The 27904-nt window shown below is 40.4% G+C and overlaps 1 long non-coding RNA gene across 3 annotated transcripts; it reads right to left on the reverse strand.

Moving 5' to 3' along the window:
- Positions 1 to 970: 970 nt before the first annotated feature.
- Positions 971 to 5030, reverse strand: LOC116819711 (uncharacterized). Of its 3 annotated transcripts, none has more exons than XR_012655005.1 (3): positions 4738 to 5030; positions 3277 to 3362; positions 971 to 2023 (listed from the first exon to the last, which is right to left on the reverse strand). It is a non-coding gene; the product is annotated as an uncharacterized LOC116819711 (long non-coding RNA). The 3 variants fall into 3 exon arrangements; XR_004372468.2 differs by having other exon boundaries at positions 971 to 2026; positions 4738 to 5029; XR_012655004.1 differs by lacking the exon at positions 971 to 2023 and adding an exon at positions 2489 to 2877.
- Positions 5031 to 27904: the final 22874 nt, after the last annotated feature.

A 27904-nucleotide genomic window follows, 5' to 3' on the forward strand; every position in this document is an offset into this window, starting at 1 on the left:
TTTAAGAGAAGAGATTGGTAGTGTGTACAAATTTAAATTGTTATTTTTGAACAAAGTGAAAAAAGCCACTTCCTACAGATTCTTGACCTCAACAGAACAGCCAGGATCAAAAGTTTCAAATTGAAACAATAGCCATACATGACAAGTATTTACACTGGAACACAAATTGGCTTTATTCTAGTAGCTTTAAATCTCTGATAATCCTGTTTTGAAGCTGATACTGGGCTGCACAACCAGAACTGTGTGAAGTTTAGGGGAAAGTGTAATGTTTCAATCTATCTATTGACTTACCTACCTTAGAGAGAATGTGTCTATTTCAATTAGCAAGCTACCATATACTTTTTCACCCAATCATCTTTCTTAGATGGGATTCAAAAGCATAAAGCATTTAATTACAAAAGGTAATTTAGATGGCCTAGGTATGCTCCCCTTTCATTTTTACATATGTAATACACTGTATTCATGTTTTACTTAGTATTTATGTGACTGAGACACATTCACAGAAATGAGATACTATACACGAATGTAAGGTTGTAGAAAGGTGTGTAATACATTACATTTGTTGTATGATCATATAAAAAGACGATTCCAGAGTATCAGTGAAGGACAGATTTAGCCTTTCAGATGTAAGCTTGGTATTCTGGAACCTGTGACGGATTTTTGGATGGAATTTTAAGTTAGAATTACATATTTGTTCTATTGCCGATTTAGAACAGAGGTTTAAACACTTAAAAATATGACAATTTTACAAGTGAACTAAACACCTAAGACAAAATGCAGACTTCTTTATGCAATTTTAGTGTCACCTACAGACTTAGACTAGCCTAAGTAAAGCTTGCATGAAGAGTCTTGAAAGTTAAAAGCTTTTTGACCCATTTTTCCCTTCAGCATGGCTACTGAGGATTAACTGTTTTGTAAGCAAGCACTCAATACAGCAGGAGGAATCCACAAAAGAAAAAACGAGACTCTGTTATTACACATTAATTTAGTAAGTACACAATAAGACAATTTACAAATACAGAAATGTCTGTAGCATTTGATGTCCAGCCATACATTAGTTTACATGGAACAGTTCAGAAAACAAGTTACTAGGTATTCAGATTTTCTGGAAAAATGCAGTGTAACTTCCTAAAATAAACTACTGAAGATGTTGCAGCCTGTGTCCCCACCAACCTCAACAGGCCGGGACAAGTGCAATACTATAGGCACACACAGCATTGCAACTGATCCCAACCTGTGTAGAAAGGGGTACAACTTTCCTCACTTATTCACTGACTTGTCACTGCCACAGTCAGTTTTGCATGGATTTGCACAGCAGAGTATCATACAGCTGGATGCAAACCTGCAAAACTAACCAGAGAACAGTGTTCAATTAAACAAAACAAGTTAGTCTGATAGGAAGGCATGCTGAAGTTGTAGTTCTACAGCTAGCAGTACTTTAAGTGCTCATAATGCAGTAGATTACTGAACACTACCTGCACTATAAGCACTTTAGTACCACAGGAGCTGTCATTTACTAAACTGAAGGAACTGCTATGAAAGCAAGACCACCAAAATACATAAACAAGCAGTAAAACACATTCACTTTCTTGATGTAGACAATAACAGGCCACCATCAGTTTTGCATAGATTTGCACAACTACATTCTTCTTGTAGTGCAACTATGCAAAACTAACAGAGGACTGCTGAGCAGCTATTGGAACATCTATATTCTCAATCAATCAGAGTGACTGGATGAAGATATAACTTCTTATGCCAGAAGGAGCACTTAGGGCAGTAGATGCTAATCTACTTCACTATCTGCACTAGATGCACCTTAGAACAAAAAGCACTTAATACCACATTGTACCTTGAAAATTTCTGTAGTTCTGCAAGATATCCAGTGGCACTTGTCAATATAATGCTACAAGTGCCTTCACTGCAGTAGGTTCTTATATCACTACCTGCACTGTAAGCACTTTGACATTACTCTGACATGATCAGATCTTCAGTAGCTCCCCAAGATAAGTTGTCTAATTTGCACCTGCTGAAAGAGGAGAACAAAATGAATGCCTTGATCAGACTTTGAATAAGTCTAATATGTAACAAGACAGCACCAACTAGCCTAAAAGCAAATGAATTACAGTGCTCAGCATAGTACAACAATCCAAACTACAGACTAACAAGTGGGTTCAAAAACAAACATGAGGGGGGGAAGAGAAGGGATGACAGGGTAAAAGCAATACCAATACATTTTTGCTCTTCCCCATTCTCCCACCAGTTACATGAATTCCATCAAGTTTATACAAAGAACTTCAAAACACTATGAAATTAATTTAACATTTAAAAATTCAAAATAACAGAACAAAATTAAACATTTGCCTGCATTCAAACACAACAAATTTAATAATTCAGTGGATGTCTCTGCTATAACTGTACTCAAACAATAAATACAACAAATATGCAAAGCACAAGCAGTTACACTGCACTATTTGATGTTCAATTCAAAGGAATTGATTTCCTAGTGGTTTTAAATCTTGATTGAGATTAGCCTACAGTAATCAGCATTACACCTGAGAATTCTCTATTATACAGCCAGAGCTACTAATACAAATAAAAAATAGATATCCATTATAATCTCTTAACTGTACAGTACTAGAAGCTGCTCAAACAGCCATGTCTCAACAGGCAATAGTTCCTTAAGTAGTCAGGTCAGATTTTAAAATGCAATTCCAGCACAATAAAAGTGATACTGAAGTATTTAAAGTCAGAAAGTATGCTACAGCGTAATTAATTCACAATACAGTCTTCATATCAGCATGAAGACTCATTACCTATCAAGTTAATGTCTGTAGGCCATTTTGTTCTTCAAGTCGTAATGAAAGTTGTGCTTGATATCTAAAATTTAATAGTTCTATTATTTGTTGAACTGAATACAGAGATGGCATCTGTTAAAGATGTAAAGAGGAATTATTGGAGTAGCCTCAGGTTGGCTGATTTACTCTGTCATTAGACAGATAACAAGCAGTAGAGTAGCAGGTGTAAACACAATGAATAGTTTTTAGTAATCTGGAGGCAGTACAGTAAAACAAAACATCCAAAGCCTTGAAATTAAGCTAATTTTCTTCCTTTTATCAGACAATGGACTCCAAACACTACTATCTGAATTGTAGATATCTTCTAAACCCATCTTCTGGCTCATGATGTAATTTATGATACTCTTAAATAACTGCAGCTACTCACAAACATTTCAAAGCTATTACAAACTACAGGAAACATGCAATTTGAGAAACTTACCCTTTTTAACTACAAATGTTGATAGCTCCATGCAAGTCCTGCTGCAACATCCAAAGCCTTTCCATGTTTTGCTGCACGCACTGATACTGCAAAGATATGATCATCAAAATGCATTTGCTTTTCGTAGAAATTGTAAACAAATCCACAAAACTTAGGCGATTAATGTTTTCCTACCCATTCCTACCTTCAGGCTAAAGAGACAGTAAACATTCTCTTCTTAAAATACATCTGTGGTTTTATCCCGTGCCCATCGATCCCAGTATATGGCTGCCCCGCCTGTTCCCAACGTGTTTAAATGCTGAAGGGAGCTCTCTCCCGCTCCACCGCCAGAGACATCGGGTAAACCTGTAGCAGGCTGACCACCACCGTTTTGGCCTTTCCACGCGGGGCAATGGCGACAGGGAAGCGCGCGCAGCACTGAGATGTCTCGGCAGATCCCTAGTGCTAGGGCAGGTGCGCCCGGCTGGCGCAGAGCCCCGGCGCCATGTGCTGCAGCCCTCGGGCCGGGCCGGGCCGGGCCGGGCCCTGCAACCCCGCAGCACGTGCTCGCTGGGGAACAACAGGGCTGCCAAACCCCCTGCGCGCCCAGGGGGCGCGGCCGCGGCACTGGGGAGGTCACAGCCCGGCTACGCCGGACGCCCCCGCGCTCCGGCCCCAGCTGCCCACACGGGGCGTGCCCGCCCGGGGCCGTGGGGGGAGAGCGCGAAGGAGACCGGGCTCGTGGGCGCGCCAACTGCCCACACGCGAGCTCGGGGCGCTGCAAAGAACAATCGCCCCAGCACGCAGCCGCCATGTCCCCCGCCTGCTCCCCCTCGCCTCCCTCCCGGCAAATGGCGCCGCCGAGGCCCCCGCAGCTAGCCGCGATTTCGTAAATTAACCGAGCGAACGACTGGAACGGTGCAAGCGCCGGGCGCGCGGGGCTCCCGGAGCCCGCATCCCGCCCGGGCACGAGGGGCCCGGTCCCCCGCACCGATCCCCCCGCCGCCCGGGGGAGCAGAGCCCGCCCCCCGCCTCCTCGAACAAAAAGCCCATGCGGAGTGGGCCGGCCCGGAGGTCGCTCAGAGCCCGCCGCGCTGCCATCTCTCGCACCGCCAGCGCGCCCAATCCGCGCCTCCAGCTTGCCCTGCTGTCCCGGCGCGGCGTGGGCGGCGAGCGAGGCCGCCGCGGCCCCTGCCCCACGTGCTGCTTTGTTCCCCGGTTGCCCGCTCTCCCCCGCGCCTGCCGGGCCGCGGCACAAACTTTCCCGGCCAGGCCTCCTCGGCTGGATCCCGGCCCGCTCGGCGGGCACCTGGGGGAGGCGCGGCGGCAGTAGCGCGCGGCGCACTCGCTTTTCAAATCTCCCTCATCCCGGCCCCTCCCGCCCCGTGCGAGAGCTCGGGCGGCGCCGCGGCTGCCATGCGCCCTGCTCCCCCCGGCGCCGCGCACAACAGGTTCCCCGTCAGCGCCAGGCGCGACACTCACCCGTCAACGGCCGCCACCATCTTCCCCCCGCCCCAGGCCCGGCGCCCCGCTCCGCTCGCGGCCCCCTCCCCGCCCCCGCACCCAGCGCGGGACCCAGCAGGGGGGGTTGGAGTGAAGTGGCGCGAAGGCAGGTCCGCCGCTGGCGGCCGGGCTCGCAGACCATGTGGGTGAATGAAGGGCGGCGGCTCCCGCCTCAACGTAAATATCCACAAGCCCCGCTCCGCCCTCATTAGCATAAAAAACAAAGTGATTCCGAGCGCCGCCCAATCACCGGCCTCGCCCCCTCCCCCTGCCGCGCTCCGGCTGCACAGCTCTCCCCCCGCCCGCCCACAAAAACTTTCGCTCTCCCCCTCCCCCCTGCTCTTCTCCCTGGAGCGGGGGGGCGCGGGATCCCGCTGGGCGCATCCTGCCGGCGCAGGCGGTGGTTGCCGGGGGGAGGGGGCGAGGTTCACGGTGCCCCCCCCCGGCTCCTTGCTGCGATGCGCGTCCCGCAGCGGCTCTGCGAGGGTTTTTGTTCGCCGAGGGCTCGCGCGATGCTATTGAGCGCTGGGGTCCGCTCGAGGGGTGCCGTCCCGCCCTGTCCCCCAGCGCCGCACATGCTCCACGCACAACTGCTGCTGCTGTTCGCTAGTGCGCTGGCTGAGGCTGCTCCCTGGCGTGGCTTTCCTCCCATTGTGGAAGGGAGATCCCGTGTGCTCCGGGTCAGGCAGTTAAGTAGTGCGGGGGATTTAAAATAAAACGCTGTCGAAATACGAAACACGAGAATAAAGGAGAAATAGTGGTTCAAAGACTCTTTCCCTCTCTCCCCCCGAACAAAATACATGTTTCCCACCCTTACTTACATGTTGGTCTCATTTTTCCTGTGATTTAGCTGATTCCCAGTTTACTCCCTGCTGGACATCAAACCGTTTTGCACCACTTGCTAATTTACGTTATCATATAATTTAGAACAAGCCGATGATTAGACGGGACAAACACACAGTCGAAAAACGTGTATCTGAGCAGAAGTTATTAATACATCAATTAAACTTTCACTTTACACTTATTTTAGAGTAAATCTGAAACATTTGATTTTTTAAAAAAGCTGAAATTCTCCAAGTGGGAATCTCCTGGAGATTTAATCACTTTCTTTTTAGTATTTTAATGATTTTAAAATCAGCATCTGAAATCTCTTCCTTCTCTTCTCTTCCTTCCATGCTTAATTGTTAGGAACTTTGTAGAAATTACAATTGATTTGGACTGTTAGCCTATCAGATAATCTACAGTCTCCCTTGTTGCCCTACTCTGATAACAGTATGCTTTTGATTTAACATATGTTTTTCTTCCTGAAGCCACCATTAAGGGAAACTTTCCCTCCTCACTTTGTAGGACCAAAGGCTGGGAGTGATAGAAATTTGACAACTTTTGATTCCAGGAACAAAATGTTGATGAGATAAAAAGTGCCATGATTATAACTAGGATGCTATGTAAAAGCAAAGTTCCAAGAAGATATTGAGTATTTAATTTTTTAAAAAAGTTTAGCAGTCCTGCTATGACACTTTTTGATTGCTTTCTTGTAATTTCTCTTTTTTAATTTCTAATTTGCTTCTCTTGTAATTTGTAGTTTCTTATAATCCTTGTACACTAAAAAAAGCTAGAAAATCATTGGCAGTGCTCAAAACATGATTATATTGACATATATATGTATTTACTAAACATAGCTTTATTTAACTGGATATTCTGGATCTAGAAAGTGAAAAAAAGAGCTTAAGTTTCTTAGTGTGTATTTTATAGGGCAGAAATCTGTATTTTATAGAATAATATAGAGGAAAATTATTCTACTACATACCAGAAATAGATGGAGAAGTAGTTTTGTGTTCACTTATCAAAATATAGCGTGCAATTTCTGTACCTAAAATATATCGTATCTTACATTTTCTGTATGATCATATAATATCACCATAATGTATTTATCTGGCAGTATAATATTTGTTTATTAGTTATTCTATTCATGTTTGATATATTGCAAAAAAGTATGTTTGTGGATACTTTGTCCAGTTCTGTGTTTGTAATAGGATACTTTTAATTTGTATATCAGTTGTTAAATTGTTTAAAAGCATATGTATTTTAAATAGTATTGCTAGGTTTGAGCTCTTCAGGAAAAAAAGAAAAGTCAAGGAAATTATTTTAGCATTTTTACACCATGCTGAAAGTTGCTTCTTGGTATTTCCCAGCATCTATGTTACATAGTTGTTTGGGTTTTTTGCTTAAATATATCTTTACTGGCAAACACGCAAACTTATTTTAGAAGGTTTTACCTGACTATTAAAAATGACTATTAAAAATTAAAACTGTAACAACTTATCAAAACCATAATAATACCAAGAGAAACTGGCACAGTATTAGAATGTTTGGATGCTTGTTAGTTATAAATACTTAATGTACTTAATACTGTGAGTTAAATTCTGGCCCCACTAAAATCAGTTTCCAGATGCCCATTGCTTTAAATGGAGCAGCATTTCACCCCTTATCTTTCATCCAAAGATGTCAAGTCACTTTTACAAAGATAAGTATCATCTCCTTGAAAACTGAGATTAAGTGATAAGGAAATTAAAATCACACCATAGCTAAGTCACTGGTTGGGAAATAAAACCCAGGACAAAAGTGAAAACTAATAGAAGACATTTGGAATAAAGAGCATATCTTGAATTTAGGAAGTAGATTTCTGTGTACTTGCCACCATCCATGAAGAAATATGCCCCTGATATGGGAGCAAAACCATTTTGCATGATGTTATGCAACTGAGGTCAGATCCAATTCCTACTGAAGTCAGTGGACTGATTCACACCTAATTCAATGGGATTTGGATCAGTCACATGCAACCTTATATTTGGTATTTCCTGACTTGAATTATTCACTTTACACTTCTAATGTAGTTTTTAAGTGGAATCCCCTAAGTGTTTTAGCAGGAATACTGATAAAACTAAGAAATTTTTTGAGGTGGAACTATTTGCTAAACAGCAGTGTCCTGCACAAACAAGGAGGCAATGTTAATATTGCCTTCTTTTGTATTCATTTGTGTGCTGGTGCACATTTTTTATGTATTATGGAGCTCTTTCCTATTTTAGATACATGTGCAGCCTCTTTACCATAATCTCTGAGTGTTTCCACAATCTTCAGTATATTTATCATCAGATCACCCTTGTGAAATTATCTCTGTTTTACAGATAAGGAACTGAGGCACAGAGTCTAGGTGAATTGCACATGGTCACACAAGAAACCTGTAGCAGAGCAGGGAACTGAACGCTGGTCTCTTAAGACCTAGGCTAGAACCCTAACCTGAGGACCATTTGTCCTCTCTATCACCTGAAAAAGCACACATAGTAGACTATACAGAGTGAAGGAAGACTCCATATTCCTCATGCAATATCATATGCAACAATATAGGTGTGGTGCACACACATGCACTGAGAGATAGTTGATATAATAGATTTTTGGTGTCAGTAAAAAATTAAATTAGTGAGCATCCATGAAGTAAGCCAAAGCAAAACACATTATCATTGGACTTCCAGAAGACATAGGCAGCTTTGGCATTACTTCCTTATCAAATTTCAAGTTCCTGTCCTAATAGTGCGAGGATTGTTCAAAAAGAGTTAGCAATGTCATTTTTAATTATGTCAGTTTTTTTTTTCCTTTTTTAATAAAGATAGTGCCTAGCACACTGGGAGTTCTGATGCAGCCTCTAGTTGCTACTGTAATGCTAACTTCAGGGTGGAAAATCACTGTGTTGCCCCTCAAAAATGGCCAAAACATTTTTGCTCAAAACTTCAAAGATTTTGTACCCCATGGGAGAGACCACAAACCTAAGAAATTTCGGTTTGAAAGATGAAAGCTTGAGAAGGATCTGAAAAAGGTCCTTTGGAAGGAAACACTTGGACAACCTCTACTTTAGTTGTTGCTGCATGCTCCCGCTAAAATAAAATTAAAAAAAGGTTTCTACTTAGGGCTTGGCTAAAACGGAACATGGTATTGGTTATTGAAAGTTTAATGCTTATTAATTATTGTTTCATTGAGCAGTTCTAGGTTGCGGAGCACAAAGTAAGATTGACCAAGCAAGAGAAAAAATATGTAAAGAGGTTGCCCTGCCCGAGATTTAAACGTACTTCCCAACTACACCATTTTTACAATAAAGACTTTAATTTCCTCACATTTGTGTCATACTCTAGAACACCTGAATATAATTTAAAAAATGTTAATTTTAGGATTTAGCAAGCAATCTTTAGGGAGATAAACTATAAAACGGTTTAGGAACCTCTCACAGAAGGATGTGTGTCTCTATCTGATCACTGTTCTTGCAGTTTTCAGTACCATCAATGCTTACATTTATTTCCTATCATTTATAATGTTATGAAATTCATAATTCTCTCTAGAAATCACTGTTTATATAGGCACTACACACTAACTTTTACTAAATACCAGCATTTCCCTGGTATTCATGGGAGCTCCCCTGTAGAAAGTCACATATAGGAAAAGGATGGGCAGGGGGGACTGAAGCTAGGCTTGATTAGCATTTTACCTAGCCCACCCCATTTGCCAGAATTAGCTGCCTCAATAATCCTGATAAAGTCAAAGGCAGCTGCGGGAGATTATCAATAATTTGACTCTGGCAGAATAGGAACTGAGAGCTGGAAGAATGAGTAATGTTGCTTTCAAGGGGTTGAGGTTTTTATAAGCTCTTCTGAAGGATACTGCTGTCACAGGTAGTGGTGCTTGAAGTCATCTTCATGGAGTAGGGAGGATGATTTGACCAGTGACTGCTATCTATAGTTGCCTAACCTCCAGCTTTTTTTGAGCACTCACCCTTACCTTCTTTCTTGGTTGTGTTGATGGATGAAACTCCCTCCCCACCTTTGGTTGCCAGCTAGTCAGTACTCTTTGTGCCCTCAGCTCCTCCCCCTTTAATGAGCCAGCTAGAAGCAACTGGAGGAGGAAGCACTGAAAGCAAAGGAAATAGAAGTAGGGGCTACTGTGACTTCTCAGCAAGGAGATGAGGTGAGAAGGAAAACAGAATGATCTGCAGGAAAAGGATAAAAGTAGGAAGGGATTAAGGGGTAGAAGAAAGGCTGGGTGAACTAGAAGAACTGAGGAGGTATGGTGGGAGGAAAACTTTTAGATGGTAAGTCCTCTGGGGCAGGGATTGTCCTCTGGCAATTGTCCAGCACAATGGTCTTGGGGTCTTTGATTGCTACCATAGTATAAATGTTTGGTATTGCTAACAACAACTGTAGGAGGATACTGCAGAAATGGCAAGGAGTGGGACTGATGAATTGGATGAGTGGGTAATAAATGAATTGAAAGATTGGGGGTAAGGATGACTAATAATTTTTTTTTTCTGGGAGGGGGGAATTGGTGGTGGAGAGAGAATTTGCTGTAGAGATGAAGGAGAGAAAGAAAAGAACTGGTGTGAGAAATGGGAAGATTGAGAGAGTTGGAGGAGGACTCATGTATTGCATAGGGGAAGATGAATGGGCATGTACCGGGGTTCCTCCTTAAATTTTATGCAGATTATAAAATCCCTATATATATAAACTGATAATATGTGTTTGAGGTCCTAACTAAATCCCTTCAGGTAATCTCAGGGGCTATACCCTAACTCTAGTACAAATCCTAGATGTATATCTCAGGCTGTGTATCACAAGCCGTCTGAGCTCCCTAGTCAGGTGGAGCCCCTTGAGCCAAGAGTGACACTATCTTCAGTCAGTGCATAAAGCATTGCACTTAACATAATGTGCTTGGTGGCTCATGTGCAGCCACTGCTGATAATTTTTGAGGCTCTGACAACACTATGGGCTCCTTCCTTGGCCAATCACTGGCAGCTGCCTGGAGCAGAGATAGGCGGGCATGACGCTGTGGCTTCTGCCTGGGCTCACAGGAGTTGGAAGATTTTGCTGGTGACAGATATGTAATAATAAATAACTAACTTGCCTTCTTGTCACCCTGAGCACAAAGCTGAGGCATTTTGTTCAGGTGCGCTGTGTCAGCTGTGTTTCGGAAGGTGGCCGTCTTTGCTGCACATTCCCAACCTCCCCTCCTCTCAGTCCCAACTGTGAGAATCCCTTTTGGATCTGCCATTCAGCTTCTCCAGGCCGGATGCACTGCCTTGCCTGTTCCTGGGATCTGGGGCCTCCGATTGGTGCTCATGCTCTCCAGCCAAGCACCTCTGCCTCCCAGCTGCCTCCTGACCTCCATGTCCCACTGCTTCTCTGTTATTCAGACCAACTGTCGTGGCAACTTCTGATCCAACATTCCATTCTTCTGTTTACTAAAGGGATGTCGCCCAAATGTTTTCTACTCATGTTACATCAGCTGGACCCCAGAATAGAGTTAATCAAAAGGAGAGTCATGCTCCATCTGGTTACTTCCTCTACTTTTCATGTGTTCATGATAGCTCTACAGCTCTCTCCTACTACTTCCAACCTAACAAATTCCTTCCTGAGAGAGGACAGCGTGTTTCCTCTATTCAGATTTCACCATGAGTAGCCATGCCAGCTTCAATATAGGATACACAAAAGTCCTCTTCTTCATGGTGCTCAACTGTTTAATTTATGATGACTATGCCAAATTATGGAATGGAGACTCCTGTGCAGTTGTGACTGTGCCCATCATTTTATGGAGTCTGTTTATATTATGTGTGTGTATATATGTAAGTCCCCAAAGTTAATTTAATTTAAAACAATGGGAAGCAGTTTCACTCCTTGATGGGATAAAACTACTTGTATGCAGAGTGCCGTGCTTCACTGGAGAATCTTTGTCTCAGTTTTTCAGGTTCTTCACTGTCTATGGAGTCACTAAGGCTGAGGATTCTTAGTGACTTCAATGAAGAGTCTTCTAGGCCAGTGGTTCCCAAACTGGGGTTCGAGAAATGTTACAAGGGGTTCTCAGGGAAAAATTCCGTAATGGCAGAGAGAGCTGTCCCTAGGAACCCTCGACAGCACGGGGCCAGCAGCCCAGAGCCCCTGGATTTCCAAGAGCTAAGCAGATCAAAGCAAGCATATCTATCACACTGAGGAGATGTAAACTTCAAGACTCTTTATAAGAAATGGAAAGGGAGGTGGATATTTTTTGATGTTTTTAAAATTAAATGGGCAGCTAGTATTGTTTTTTAAAATTATTATGAAGAACAAGATTAAGCTTTGTTGTAATGTGTTGTTTGCCTGGACTGCTCAAGCCCTGAATGCTTGTGTAGGAGGAACTCTTTGAATTGGCTTCTTAAATATCTTCATGCTGTTTCACATCTGATATGCCTTGATGAAACATAGGAGCCTTGTCTTATAACAGGCTTATTCAAAGTGAGATCCTGGAAGAATGTTGCTACTTTCATAATGTAATACATACTGTAATGATTAATAATTAATACTAGTGTGTAATAAGCATGCCATATAAAATTTGTTTATATGGCATGCTTATTACACATTTCCAGGATCACTGCTTTTATAATTTATACTCAGGTAAAGGAGAAAATACCTAGAAACATTCATTTTTTAGGAGGGGGTTCACGAGACTTGACATTTTATTGAAAGGGGTTCACAGATGGGTTAAAGTTCTAGGCTGACTCAGAAACTCATGACAACTGTTGGACCCAAGTGGTGGTTGGTGTGTGTGTGTAATTATATATAATTCATCTGGAAAAGGATAGTGGCAGAAGAACTCTGGCAATTTCAGACTCTGTGATTTGTTTGATCTCAGTTTTAGAGTTGGATATGGGTCTGAACATATCTTTATGGCCCTGATTGATGATATCCACCTAGCAACTGATCAGAATAAGTTGTCCATATATAGTATGTTTTATTATATCTGTTAGCCCCCTTTGATACCATTGTTCACGAGGTCTTGTTGATGTACCTGTAGTCCCTAGTAGGAGCAAGTGGAAAAATTTTGGAGTGTCTTCACAGCAAATTATGATACACAATTGTTTGTCTGTATCAGGGCTGTTCTCTCTCTTCCTCCTCTATCCCTCCTTCCCTGTGTGTTCGAAGCCACTGGGAGGGTTAATAAGGAGATTTTGGATTAGATGCTTTCAGTGTGCTGATGAAACCAGCTCTGTGTCTCCATCTCTACCTATCCTGCAGCACTGGGATAATGGATTATCCAATATCTGCTAGAGATTGGAGTCTGGATAAGAACTTTCTGGCTAAAGCTCAACAGGATCACATGTGGATAACACAACATGTGAAAACACAGAAGAATTTACTAATGTCGATACCTTTGATTAATGAGTGTGACTACCATCTGTTACAAAAGGTATGTAATTTAGAAGCATGTAAGTAAGTTAGAATACCTGTTTTTTGTCTTTATTTGGTGAGATAAACGGCATCATTGCTTTCACATGCAGATCCTGCTCCAATTTTCCATTCCTTTGTTGTTTCTAGATTAGATTTCTATAATGCACTCTACATCGGGCTACCTCTTAAGACTACTACTTTAACTAAAGCAAGTGCACCTTGCTTGTTGAATAGAGGTTCATGCCCAGAGAACATAATACCTGTGCTGCAAGAGTCCCACTAAATTTCAGCAGTAAAGTTACTATGTAAGCAAAGCAAATTTCAGTTTCTGCTGTCATTCAGACATTCCAAGTCACTTTCAAACCCAGCCTAATTATCATAAAATTAAGTTTTTGTAGCTGTTTGAATCTGGATTCTATTGTATTCTTCAGAACAGAATAAAACCCTTGTGACTTTGTCTAAAACCCAGTCCATAAATTTGTACTGGAAGTAGCAAAGGACAGGAGTGATTATAAATGAGTTTCCTGAACTGATGAACATACAGGTTTTGGAATTGCTTTAATCACAACCCATTACTGTTCTGAAGAATTCAACAAATAAAATGGTTTGCCAATAAAACTAACAAATCACAATTTTCATCCACAAATTTAACAAAGGAAAGAGGTATCTACTTAAGAACTGCACTGGACTCTCCATTCAATCTTTAATCTTTTGCTTCGTTAAACATGCTCTTAACTATTTCGATATAAATGAATGAGTCAAAGGTAAAAATTAATGATATTAAACTTATGAGAAAAGTCACTTTAAAATTTTTATTTTCAGTATTTTTTGTATGGCATCAAATAAGCTTAAGGGTCCTAATTTAGCCTTGATGAGAGATGAGCAGATATTTGGCAAATTAATTGAAAAATGCATTTTTTTGTGAACTGCAACTATTTTGTAAAATCAACACAACTATTCGCTGAGTAGCTTCAGCCAAATTTTATTTCCCCTTGGAATTAAGGTGACATTCACACAGTGGCTGGTGGTGGTAGTGGCACTGCCACTGCCCTCATAAGCTTTACATCCGTGGTTAGGGCACTCAATTGGAATAGGGAAAATCTGGGTTAAGATATCCCCTCTGCCTGAAGTGTATAAGGAATTTGAACTTTGGTCTCTCGCATTGCAGGAGAGTCATCAACAAAATTATTACATAAATTCCATTTGCAAAATCCATTCACTTATGATGAGGCAAGAACTAAAAATACAGCGTGAATTTCAGAAACCATTCTAGGATAAGTTTGCAGATCTGTCACTTAGGAAAAAAACTTGTAAACTGAACACATTTGATATGAACATCACTGATTGACAACATGTAACTCTATGATTCTTCCTTCCACCCCCCCCTAAGAGTTACGAAAATAAAACTACACTTTAATAAAAGTGTACTGATTTATGGCTATTATATATGGGACAGATTGCTGAAGAAGTGCTGATTAAATAATTTTAAAGATATATTTTTGATTTTATTTAACAAAGTTCAGCCAGAGTTGAGGCTGTTTAATTTCTGTGGTAGGGCAAAAAATAATTGCTTGTAATTGTTATCCTTAAATATGTTACCTGGGTCTGACCTAGGAAATTACAAGTTAAAACTAATAATGATTACATAGAGCAGGTCACTTTTTTTTTTTCTCCAAACGAGAGACCCAGAAACTTTAGAAAACAAATTATATACAACTACCATCAGAGTCTGAATGTCATTTTTACAAGAAAACTTGCTGCTATAAATTAACCATTAAGAATAGAGTATCACGTACCTCAGGAGTACTTTAAAAAAACAACATAAAACCTCCATAGAGATTAGAGTAACATTAACCCAAATACACTTAAGTCCTTTTATTTGAAAATATTATTTAAACAGGACCAAAACCAAACAACTGTATAGGTGGAAAAACAGTTTTTATAAGGAGGAAGAAATAAAATAGTTCATCCTCCTTTGAGAAATCACTATAATCACCAGTCACAACCAATTCTGATTATTAGAGATACCTGTAATAAAGATGTAAATTAATTAGGCTTGTCCCCGCTGAAGTCAGAGGCAAAATTCCTATGGACCTCAGAAGGAGCAGGGACTCTATAGTATGTTCTGTCGTAACCTGTTTGACAAGATAAGCAAAATAGTAATGTATTCTGTTTTAGAATGTGATGGAAACCTAGTGGTCCAAGAAAATCATGTACATTTTCTAGGTTTAGGAATCAAAATGATTGTCTTGTTTGATTGAAGGAGATAGAGTGTATGAATGAAAAAAGAGTTTCAAATGTGTACTTTCTCAGTTTATCTTCGTAACACCCATAAAATTCTGCTGACATCCCTCTAACATCAGATCCTATAGATGTATTAACAGGAAGCTTTTCACAAACCACCATAACTCTTTCCACATACACTAGATTGTGATCCATCTGTTTGTGGATACAAGTCTATGATAAACATTCCAACTTAAGATAACGATGAGAAAGTAGCACTTAATGATAGCTAAAACATTGAAGTTTTGTAATCTTCCTTCTAGTCATAGTTACATGTTGTCAATCAGTGATGTTCATATCAAATGTGTTCAGTTTACAAGTTTTTTTTCTAAGAGACAGATCTGCAAACTTATCCTAGAATGGTTTCTGAAATTCACGCTGTATTTTTAGTTCTTGCCTCATCGTAAGTGAATGGATTTTGGGTGACTTAATTTTTTGGGTGCCCTACAAAGCACTGAGTTCTTATAATTCCATAGGCTCCTGAGAGGTGTGAAACAGAGCAAGTGTTCAGTGCCTATCAAAAAGCAGGCCCTAAGCATCTCCAGTGGGGCAACCAAACTTAGAGGCGTTGAAAATCAGAGGACACTCATGGGAAAATTACACATCTCAACCCCATACTCTCTCCTGTGTGACTCAAGGAAGATTACATAACTTGTGTGCCCTGTTTTCCAGAAACAAGTACTATGTAGTCTGAGACCTATATTTGTATAGTGCGTGGTGTCCAGTTGGATATCTGGATGTATGTGAGTGATGAGTCCTAGAGCAACCCTAGGAAGAAAATGAGAGAAATAATGGTGTTTCTAGTCTGTAGCACAGAGGTAGATTGTTTTGTGACTTAGAGTGGGGCAGTGGTTAGAAGTGAACATTGGTTGATTAGATGCTGAGGGTACTATGTGAAAGCATGTGGTTTTTATACCATACAGTCCCTCCTGACTGATCTGATGAGATGGGTCATATCATGAATTAAAAATGGTACTGTAGTAACTTATCTGCTTTTTTACCCACTCCACGCTGTTCTACCTCCTAGGGCACTCAGAGTCTAGTTGCCTGGGCTGGACTCTGTATTACATGTGGATCACTGCTTGAAGCGCCTACCTGCTTCTCACCTGCCTAATACTGAGCTGAATTATACTTTTGTAGCTGGAGACCATGATAGCAGCTCAGGTGGAGGAACTGGATACAGCTATCCAATGTCTGTGAGTGGCTGCTGAGTTTTGGTTGGGCAGTTGCATATATTGTGCATGCCCCCTATAGGTGACTTTTTTAGCTCCTACCTCAAATGTATGAGGTATAGTTTTTAGGTACGCCTGTATCAATTTGCTTATACTGTAGTCAGGGATACAGAAATGGATTGATGAAGCTGAGTCAAGGTATTTTGTGGAACTTTTGATTCTGAATTTCCCAGCCTTCAAATACCTTGGTCCAAATCCTGAGGAGAGCTTAATATTTGCCAAGTATGTGGAATGGAGGACTTGAAAACAAGTGCAATTGCACTGGGTTAAGTTAAATAAGGTTCAAAATGGATTTTTAAACCAGTGGGAAAAGGCTGTGGTGGTTTTTTTTTCTTCTTTTTTGGTTATTGTTCTTAATACAAAGACTTAAGCAAATATAAACAAGCCATTTAACCAAAATAAGTGTATCTACACTGCATTTTGCACATAACTATATTCACTTAAATGTACATATCATAAGCATCTTTCCCAATTCTGAACCTTAGCGTCCAAAATGTGGGTGCCTAGCATGAACCTCCAAGCTTAATTACCAGCTTGGATCTTATCTCACTGCCACCAGACAGGAATTACAGCGCCTGCCTCGCTCTTGGTCCCCCAACTTCCTGAGACTCCAAGATAGCCTCAGAGACTACTGAAGGGATAACCCCCTTCTCCCCCCTCTCTCTCCACCCAGACTTCCTCTCTGGACTAACCTGTGAGTTACTGAAAGTGCAATCTCTTTACATCTCTTTCACAGATACAAGAAGCATGCCCCTCATTCCACACAAGAGACAAACCCAAGACAAGGAAACAGCAAAGATCTCTCTCGCCCTCCCCTCCCACAACCTGGTGCTGCCAGAGCTTTACCCTCCGTAGAGTCTAACACAAAGAGATATCCCCTTCCTTCGGTCGCTTAGCCTACCCAGAGAGAAAAACTCCAAACAAGTCCTAAACAAAGAACTTTATATAAAAAAGAAGAAAAAGACATTCAAAAATTCTATGTATCAAGATGACAATAAGGCTATTGCTTATAAGAAAAATATGAATAAACAGTCTGATAAAAAGATATCCAATTTGAAAACATTCCAGCAAAGCTACCCACTGTATAATACAACAAAACAACATAAAAGCCCCTATATTGTTTTTCTACCTGACTTACAATTTGGAACAGAAGATTAGAAGAACAGAAAGAACCTTCTCATAGCCTGCTTTGAAAAATCCAGTTTCCTGATTGGTCCTCTGGTCAGGTGTTTGGTTCCCTTTGTTAACCCTTTACAGGTAAAAGAAACATTAACCCTTAGCTATCTATTTATAACAGTACACCTTAAGCTAAACCAGCATAATTTGCTAAGCTCCTCCTCTCAATAGGAATTGTGCAACACCTCTGAAGATTTGGCCCTTTACTTTTCAAACTAATGTTTGAGAGGAGTTATTTTTGTTTAAGGTATTTTATTATGGTGCTCACAGTCTTCATCTTCAATCAGGTCCTGTCCCTGTTGTGTTAGGCACTGTACCGACCTGTAAAAATGACAGTCCCTGCCCCAGAAAGCTTACAATCTTTATATATCTTTTTAATACTATACATACATACACACACGCTTTACTTCAAAAAAAATTTTGTTTGGGAACTCTTCAGCTTTTCAAGTTTTGATGAAATATGATGAAAATATAAAGAACTTCTTAGATCAGAGGTCGGCAACCTTTGGAATGTGGTCCATCAGGGTAATCCTCTGTAGGGCCGTGAGACATTTTGTTTATATTGACCGTATGCAGGCATGGCCTCCACACACCTCCCAGTGGCCACAGTTTGCCATTCTTGGCCAATGAGAGCTGTGGGAAGCAGCAAACCATGACCACTGGGAGCTGCAGGGGTCCATGCCTGTTGACAGTCAATGTAAACAAAATGTCTTGTGGCCCACCAGTGGATTACCGTGATGGGCTGCGTACCTAAGGTTGCCGACCCCCGTTTTAGATAAACCATGTGATGTATCTATTTCATATTAGTGGTTAAGTAATACAGTGTCTGAGCTTGGAAGTCCAAATATTTCTCTCTATCAGGGTTGGTAGCCTTTCAGAAGTGGTGTGCCGAGTCTTCATTTATTCACTCTAATTTAAGGTTTTGCGTGCCAGTAATACATTTTAACATTCTTAGATGGTCTCTTTCCATAAGTGTCTATAATATATAACTAAACAATTGTTGTATGTAAAATAAATAAGGTTTTTAAAATGTTTAAGAAGCTTCATTTAAAATTAAATTAAAATGCAGAGCCCTCTGGACTGCTGACGAGGACCTGGGCAGTGTGAGTGCAACTGAAAATCAGCTCATGTGCTGCCTTTGGTAGGTTGCTGTGATGGAGTAGGGGCTGTCTGGGTGGGGGATGGGAGAGCCGGGGAGGACTTTAGGTGAGGGACAGGACCTAGGCTGTAACCTGAGCCAGGCAGGGGGGAGGGGTGTCAGCACCTTTTGCCCGGGAAGCTGGACAAAGGAAGGGGCCGGAGTGAGGAGTAGGGGAGTGAGTCAGTTTCAGTTTTGGGCTGGGTGGTTGGAAATTAGGGTATCCTAAGCTGGGATCCAAGCTCCCTGAACTCCCAGAAGGACTCGATTGAGGGGTCCTGACTGTGCCTACAAACTCTGCTGTAACCTGCATTCCTGTCATCCAATAAACCTTCTGTTTTACTGACTGGCTGAGAGTCACTGTGAGTCCCAGGAAGAGGGGTGCAGGGCTGGACTCCCCCACACTCCATGACAGTTTCCTACCCCTGCTCTATATATTCATTGGTGCCTAATCATTCTTTTGCAGAATTTGACATAAAAAACCAAACATTCTCTACAGACCCTTTGATAAGTTTTTGCTGGAGTGGCCTATGAATTTCTTCAAATGAATTGATGTGTCGTCTGCAGTTTTACAAGCTATGCTGACAAAGGCATTGTAGCTTAGAAGTAACTTAGCTTGATTTGTGGTTCTTTGTGTAGATGGCTTTTGGAATTTACAAGTTCTGTTGTGGTGTCTTCAGAGATACTGAAGATTTTATAAATTTCATAAGACTGCTCAAGAAGTTTCTATCTCTATTGAATGGTGGTCTCAAGGTTCAAATATCTATAGTGAATAACTCCAGTATTCTGCATGTGACCTTTATGAAATATAATCTTTTACACAATTAAAATGTAGCAAAAAATATGAAGTTTTACCCATACAAGAAAGTCTAGCTCATCCATTCTTCTCTGACAACAGAGATGATAGGTTGGTTGTACTTTTTCAACTATCTGCTCCTTGATTATGCAGAAAACCAAAATCCTAAATATAGATGTTGAAGTTGTTTGGTTTAATATGCATATTGAAGTTTTGATTTAGAGATACTAGACTTCATATTGCACTTATGTTTTTGTTACAATTGTTTCCTAGATTGTGAGGGTAATTTTTTTGTCCACTTCCTCAAACTGTAAGTATATCCGTAAATGAAGTCAACATTTAAAAAACTATAGAATTTTTTTTCCATTAATGCAAACATTTTGATCTGTGAAAACAGTCCATTATCCCACACTTCTGGATTATTCCATTTGACTTCAAGATGTGACAATTGTTTTCCTATTGTTTTAGATCAAATCTTCTGCAAAAGGAATAAATGCTAAGTTCTCTGAAAACACAGGAGTTTAGCATGGATCATGACCTTAAAAGTCTCTATATTATAAACTGAATTGTTGTTGTTGTTGTCGTCTTGTCCTCTTTCCCTTAGTCAGCAAAGCCTTTTTTGTTAATACTGATAAGATATCTTTCCTGACATCTTCATCCTGTTTATGTGAATATCCTGAAACTCTTCAGTTCCATCATGTCTTCTATCTTTTGTTCCATTACTTAATTTTCAAAAACGTATATATTATTTGCATAATTTATTTTCTTAACTCTTGCATTTTCTTCTTATAGTCTTAGTTCTGCCTCTTGGAATTGGAATTGTACGGATTTTGCCATATTAGCCTACTTTATAGCATTCCTCTGGATTTATTCTGAGTTCAGTTTAGAATCTGATGTATAAGCTATTTCTTAAACTGAATTACAGCTTAAAAAAGGAATTATGATTTTATTGCAAATCTGACAATATTTGATAGATTCTTTTACATAGCCTCTGGAGTCTTGGGATTATGTGAGAATCTCAACATGCACTGAAAAAAAGTAAGCTCTTAGCCCTCATGGTTGCAAAGCTTGAAAGCAGAAGGTAAATAAACAGGACTTAACATTTATTTTAAGTCAATCTCATGATTTTTGGGGACTGATGCAAGATTTTTGAATAATCAGGGTTTGCAATACTGTTTCAGTTTGAGACTTAACTTTTTTGATTCTCTCTACTTCTATGGATTTGTAGATTGATTGTTTTAGTACCTTCCCATTCAGACTTCACCACCTATAAACCTTGAATTGCTACAAACAAATGAAAAAGAGAATATTGATTCTAGTTTTGTAGTAACAAAGTTTTAAAAAATCAGTTAACAGAATCCTAACGGCAGATAACCCCTGCAAGTTAAAGTAGAAAAAGGCTACGGACCATCTTCTATCCTGCCATGTAAATGGGGAAACATAATGTTCCAAATCCTAGTCTCCATAGGATGGGTCCTCTACAAACCATCAGTATATAGTGACAGTCCTCTAGCCGGTTCCAAATTTTGTGCTGACGTGTTAGTCCTCCTGTGGGCAAGTCCCCATTGAAAGGGTTTGTGGCCACATCCGAGATAAAGTTACAATAAAACTATGCTTAAAGGCACTCACTACCCTCCAGGACCACCTGTATGTTAAGACACCCTACCACCAATGCAGAGTTGCTTTTTTACTGATTTGATATTGTTCCATTCCTGGAGGGTTAAAATAGAATTTTTCACTCAGTGAAAATTCGAGGCAGTCTTCCTTGGTAGGCAAGCCTCCCTCTACCACCATTGTAACTTGCCATCCCTGTCCAGTCAGTAATCAGTTCATCTATCACAAAACACAGAAAGATTTCTTTGGCATAAATGGAGAGTTCTTATCCCCTGTGATTATGGTCTTTCTTCCATTCTGATATTTGAAGCAGCACAGCATCTTTTAAGGTTTCAGCATCCTGAAAAAGGTGCAACATCATCATTTTTACAGCTATGTCTTCAAATAACTGACTACCCCCAGTTCCTCCCAAAAAATGTTTTAGATAGTTTGGAAGGTAAAATTAGTTCACCATTTCTTCTCTTAGGAGAACTCCTTTAGAAAAGTTCTCAACAGGCAGAAGTTTGAAGTCCAAAATGAAAATGCAAAGGGAATAGCATTCTTTTGAAACATTTTTTTTCTCCTTTTTTACTTCTCTCTGCGTAAACCAAGAATAAAGTTGTCTGGTTCAAGGGCACTCAACTTTTTCCCCTCTGTGTGTCTACCAGAAACAAGTGCAACAGTGTTAGACTCATCAAGGGATTGCCTGAAAATTGGGAGACCAGTCAGTGTTGGTGACAGGATTCTGAATGTGGAGAACTAGGCATTGGAGAAGCAGCAATGACTTGATAACAGAGGCGCATAAGGCGTGCACCAATCAATCAGAAAAGCATGTGGATCTGGAGATGTGAAGGATGGAGACTGAGGAGGCGCTGCTTCCAGAGTATCTCCGCTGTGATTGTGAGATGAGGGAGTGAGACATGGAGTTTAATAGGGATGTGGTTGAGAAACTATTCAAGATTGTGTGCTGTAGGGGTGTACCATGTGCTACAAAATAGACAGTAAAATTCCTGGAGGAGCCAGCCAATGAACCATAAGGCATCACTCTCAGTTGAACTCTACACCTGATCTAATGCACCAGAAAGAAAACAGATACACTAATGAGTTGTACAGTCCTGAAAATGACAAGTTTTTATCTTATGTCTTATGTTTACACATACTTTCACTAAGTTAGGGCATCTACTTGCCCTCTCTTTTTTCACCTTTATTGAAATTCACTGACACTAAGACACGAACCTCCCTTCAGTGCATGCACAAGCACTACCTTTGGATACAAGGTAATTGTCTCAGTGCACCATACAATAGCTCAAATACACCATTCAGCCCCAGTGTGTGCTCCATATGGATCAAATAAGCACCCTTTATGTACCAAAGACCTCCTATATGGCCGTTGCTGTAACTTTTCCGCACTTGCTCAGTGTATAGTTAAATTGCCTCTTGTCCAGATTACAGCTTCATTAACCAGTGCAGCAGAAGGTTCCTTGAGTCACTTACAATCACAGTTGGCATAGTTGCCTCCCTCCCATTAAGAGGAGGGAGGTAACAATGTACCATTTGCCCAAACTGAAGGAGACCTGACTTTTGGAACACCCTGGTGTCATGCATCCTTCCAGTGCATCCAGTAAGATGTCCATGTATATGCCCTGGAGGTCCACAAAGCTCTGCAGAATAATAGCCTGATCCTGTCAAAATAATTTGCTTGAAATGGGGTGCATAGGACATGTACATGTCTGTACCATCAATCACACCTATGCAGTTCAAGAAGCCTATTCATTCAAACCCTGCAATTATTTCAGGAATATTTCCAGTTGTTATAAGCCTGGGCACAGCTCAGTATTAATTGCCTTGCAAACTTCCATGAATGCTGTGCCAAAAACCAGTTACCTACCTCTCATAACTGTTGTTCTTTGAGATGTGTTGTTCATGTTGATTCCAATTAGCTGTGTGCACACCACGTACATAGGCACTGGAAGGTTTTTTCCCCAGCAGTACCTGTCAGGTAGGCCCAGGCGCCATCTTCTTTTCCTCCAGGTTCTGATTTTGCTTAGGGAGCAAGACAGTCTTCATATGGTGTTTCTGTTAAATGTTGGTGTTTTTTGTGCTCTGTGTTTTGTGCAAATTTGCCAACATACCAAGGTCATCAATTGGCTACTAGATGTCATATTACTGACCTCCTAGTGAACATAGCAGCAATTATATTTTACTTAGGCTTTGAGAAAGTGGGAGATCATGCTGCGTATGCTTGACTGAAAGGAGATGTAGAGTTTGGTATAGGTTGCATACTGCTTGTATCTCTGCTTGTGAGGTCTAAGCACCAATCTCAATGTTTTCCCCCCTGCTGAAAATTATCATGTGTTCTTTTGTTTTACTGAGCAGAAATAAAAGTAATCTAGCTTGGAACTCCATGTTTTGTCTTCTGTGTATGGAAAATAAATTATTATGAGATATTTTAATTACAGTACTCGATTCTGAACAATATGGCATAAACACAGTGATCAGTGGTGGCTCCAGGCACCATTGCTTAAGTGCGTGCCCGGGGCGGCAAGCCGCGGGGGGTGCCCTGCCAGTCCCTGCAAGGACGGCAGTCAGGCAGCCTTTGGCAGCTTGCCTGCAGGAGGTCCGCCAGTCCCGCAGATTCGGTGGCCAGTACGCCGAATCCACAGGACCGGCGGCTTGCCTGCAGGCAAGCCACCGAAGGCAGCCTGCCTGCTGTGCTTGGGGCAGCAAAAAAGCTAAAGTCTCCCCTGACAGTGATATTTTTTGTCCACTATGATTTGTTTACCTCTTTATTGTTGTCTTTGCATTCTTCTGATTTTTCAGAACTCCTCATTTTCCAAAGGTTTTATTTTAGGTGTTTAAAAACTCCTAACCGTAAGAAGAAGCAACAGTTCATAGTTACATCTGCAGCTTTTATTTTTAAACTACTCTCTTCTTTTTTTGACCAAACTGAAAGTACAAGGTAGCTAGATATTTGTCAGTCAAATTCTTTGACTTAATGTTTTTCTCCTTAGTGCCTGATTCTTTCAGGATCATGTTTATATGGAGAACATAATAGCTTATAACACCTTGTAGTCGGTCAACCCTCATCTTGGGCTCAGCCTTAGTGTCTTCAAGTCTCTTGTCCCTAGTTCACCCAGACGATCCCCCACTCCTGGGCAATCCTCCTGTTCCCAGTAGGAGTTCAGTTCACTCCTGGGTTCTTTCCAGAGCTCAGTTTACAGTCTTTTTATCTCTAGACACCAGCATCATTTCCCCGGAGATTGCTGAATGAAGTGGCCCTTCAGGACTTTCGCTCATGTTGAGCTTGTCTTGCCAGTCTGCCCCAAACTGGGGGATGAAGGAAAGGGTTGGCAACTTCCACAAACTGTGCTCCCTTGCTGCTGCAATTTACTAGCAGTCCCTGGCAGCAGGGCCAGATTATGATATTCTGAGGCCCTAAACTATGTCAAGTATAAGATGCCCCATACCTTAAAAAAAAAAAAGAATTTATTATTTTCACAGAAAGGACACTGAATATATAAACACGAAAGCTTTATATTTGCATATATACAAAGGCAAAGTTGAAAAAAAAATAGAATAATCTAACTAAAACATGACTTGTAATATGCCTGTTTGCATTATAAATTAGTTACAAATTAACATTTTTGTCTATGATTTCTTAATTAGTAGATATGAAAACTTTGTATCCACAGCAACACAAGCAGTTACAGTTACACAAACCAGCTTACTTAATGGAAGCAGTACAACCTGTAGTATGTCTGTTTGCACATCACATTAATTTTAATACTGAAATTTAAAACATTTTCTTTTGTGATTTTTGGAGAGCAAAGTCACTGATGTCCTCAAATGATAACCTACAGAGTTTGTCACTTTTGATGCACGGAATGCTTAGGGAAGATAGCTTTTCTTGCAGCACCGTTGTCCACAGTTCATTCTTGATATATTTCAGTTGCAAAAATTACCTTTGTTCGGAGCAGTTTGCTACCATTAGACTAAAAAAAAAGCAGCAAAATCACTTTAAAAAAATAAAATGTATATTATAAATATTGAGATTTAGATATCTATACAAGAACAAATTTTTTTTATTAATATATGTATGCCAAAAACCTGTGTTTTTACCAGGATATTTCTGTGAAAGTTCTCACAAGAAAACGAGACAATTTTTTTTTAACACCATGAACAAGGAAAATTATCCTTTTCATATGAATAAATGAAAAACATTTGATTAATTTTGTTAGTCTGGATAAACTTTGTATTTCCCTATGTGTAAAATATATTTACAAATGTTTATTCTGATTTAATTTTTCATTGAAACAATGAATCATTGGGATTTTTCTTTTGCTATACTGTTAAAAAAATGCATTATGCATATGATAAGAATTTTTACATAGCATACTACCTATAATAAAGTATTATCTTGCGCACTCCAAACCCGCCGAGCAGACAATCCCAGTCTTTTTTTCTAGGCAAACATCTCTTTTTTTTTTTTTTTGCATTCACTTCTCTATCTTCCCCCAGGACCACTAATTAATCTTAGGTAAACACCTCAGACACACAGAGCGACGACAAACAGACGAAGGGAAGCCAACACAAATGTATCCTCCTCAAGAGCCATTCAACCCACATCCATAAGATGACACCTGCAAATTCAGTCATGTGATGCATGGATAGTGCATGAAGCAGAAAGCGGCATGCACACTAAAATACACAATTGTCCTATGTACAGATCAAAAGAAGAACAAATACACTAATACTTAAGAAAAAGAGGAGTGAAGGCACTATAAGACTGAGCGTGCTGGACTGTAAACAAAAGATGGCAGCCTTCCGGCTATTACCAGCGAAGGGGAACGCACATGATGTCACCCCTAGGATGAGTCCCATACGAGTATGAGCTTGGCAGGATTGCTTCATGACACTACCGTCTCTGACCTCACATTTTTTCTGATTTTATCAGCAGTGAGATTTATTTAAATAAGTTAAGAAGGCATGCTCAGAATTTTACCAGTAGCAGCTGGTCAAGAAAATGCTGCCTTAGGAGACTGATAGCAGACTTACTCCTAGAAATACCAATTTTACAAGTGCAATTATCTTTTCTTTTTTTTTCCTTCAGCCCTGGCCTCCAGCCTTTCAACAATGAACAATTAGTGAAGGCTATAGGTAATAGGACAAGGGTATTTGTGTAGCCAGATGTGTATACTTTTTGTCATATAGACATTTAGAGAATCTCCTTTTCCCCATATCTCCTTTATTTATCAACCGATTTTGATAAAATTTGAAATGGTAGCAGTTTTTTTCTTTTTGAGAGGCCCCTCATATTGTGAGGGTCTAGGCTGTAGCTTAGTTATCTTACGCATTATTCCAACAGTGCCTGGCAGTCTCCCTCCTCTTGGGGAAAAACATCCCCCATTTTTGGCCAGCCCCCAATTTTAAGCTCTGCTTCTCGAGGTGCAGCATGTTCTCCAGGTATGTCTAAATGAGACTCAGGAATAGCCTTTCCACCAGTGGGATAGGAGGATGTCCCATCATAGATCTTTCCTTACATATTTTGGGCCTTCAGTCTTATGAACAGGTAAAAACTCAGAGTGCAATTAAAAGGTTTCAGTGAAGGCCGATAACCTGGTAGTCATATTTCAGGATTTTAGTATGTTTTATGAATTGTGTGAAACATCTGTCTCTATGAAGCTTTCATCATGCTGTTACTGTCTCCCCCTTGTATGATTTCTGCTATTATTTAAGACTATTCCTATCATGTTGATCACACTTATTTTATAAGCCGAATACTTGTAAATTGTCATAGCAAGAAATGTGTAATTAGTGGAAAAGCTGCAAAATCAGATGTCTGACTGTGGTTTTGAGAAGTGTGCAAACTGTCTTATTATTTGCTTGATAATTGGTGGTGGTTTTATTATGGGGTTTACTAACCCAATCCTTCTCCTTCCCAGTTCCTTTCCCAACCTCCTGGAGTTGTGCTGTACGATGATTAATTCTTTGACTCCTTAGAGCTTTTAAAAGAAGATATATTGAGGTAAAGTGATACCCACTGGGCCCAGTTTTTTCTTTGTCCTGAACCTTGTTGATTTATACCACTTTGGGCTCATGTAAATAACTACACAAGTTGCTGCATGGCAACAGAAGATCATAGTGTATGCTTCTTCATAAGTACTGCATACACCTTGAAGACATGCCACTCATTGCCAATATCAGATCCTGCTACAGTGAGTACTCCATGACAAAAACAAGGCTGTCACCCCAGGCATTCTCGTTCACTTTGACTAGTGAATATTTGTTATATTGCCATGAGGTATGTCAGGGTGTGATTTTTTTACCTTGCAACACCATCACAAAACCAGAGCTACCATAGTCTGTAAGTATGACACATCACTTACTGACAATAGGTAGGGATTTTTTAAATTTCAAATCTAAAACTAATTTATCGTTATATTAAGATTTATCTTTTAAAATCTGTTATCAATCCACTTTATGTGAAAATATATACAAAAATTAAATTAAAAAACTTAAGACTGGTCTGGCAAACACTTACTCATCTGAGTAAGTCAAGTAGTAGCTCCAAGGACTTCTCCAAACCCATAGCTGACAAGAATCTACAGCTCTACATAGATAACACTCTTTTGAAATATGAACATTACAAAGGAAAATTCGGAACCTTAATCATTGAAATTGTTCAACT

Source organism: Chelonoidis abingdonii, chromosome 1 (assembly GCF_003597395.2).
Source record: "Chelonoidis abingdonii isolate Lonesome George chromosome 1, CheloAbing_2.0, whole genome shotgun sequence".
NCBI lineage: Eukaryota > Metazoa > Chordata > Testudines > Testudinidae > Chelonoidis > Chelonoidis abingdonii.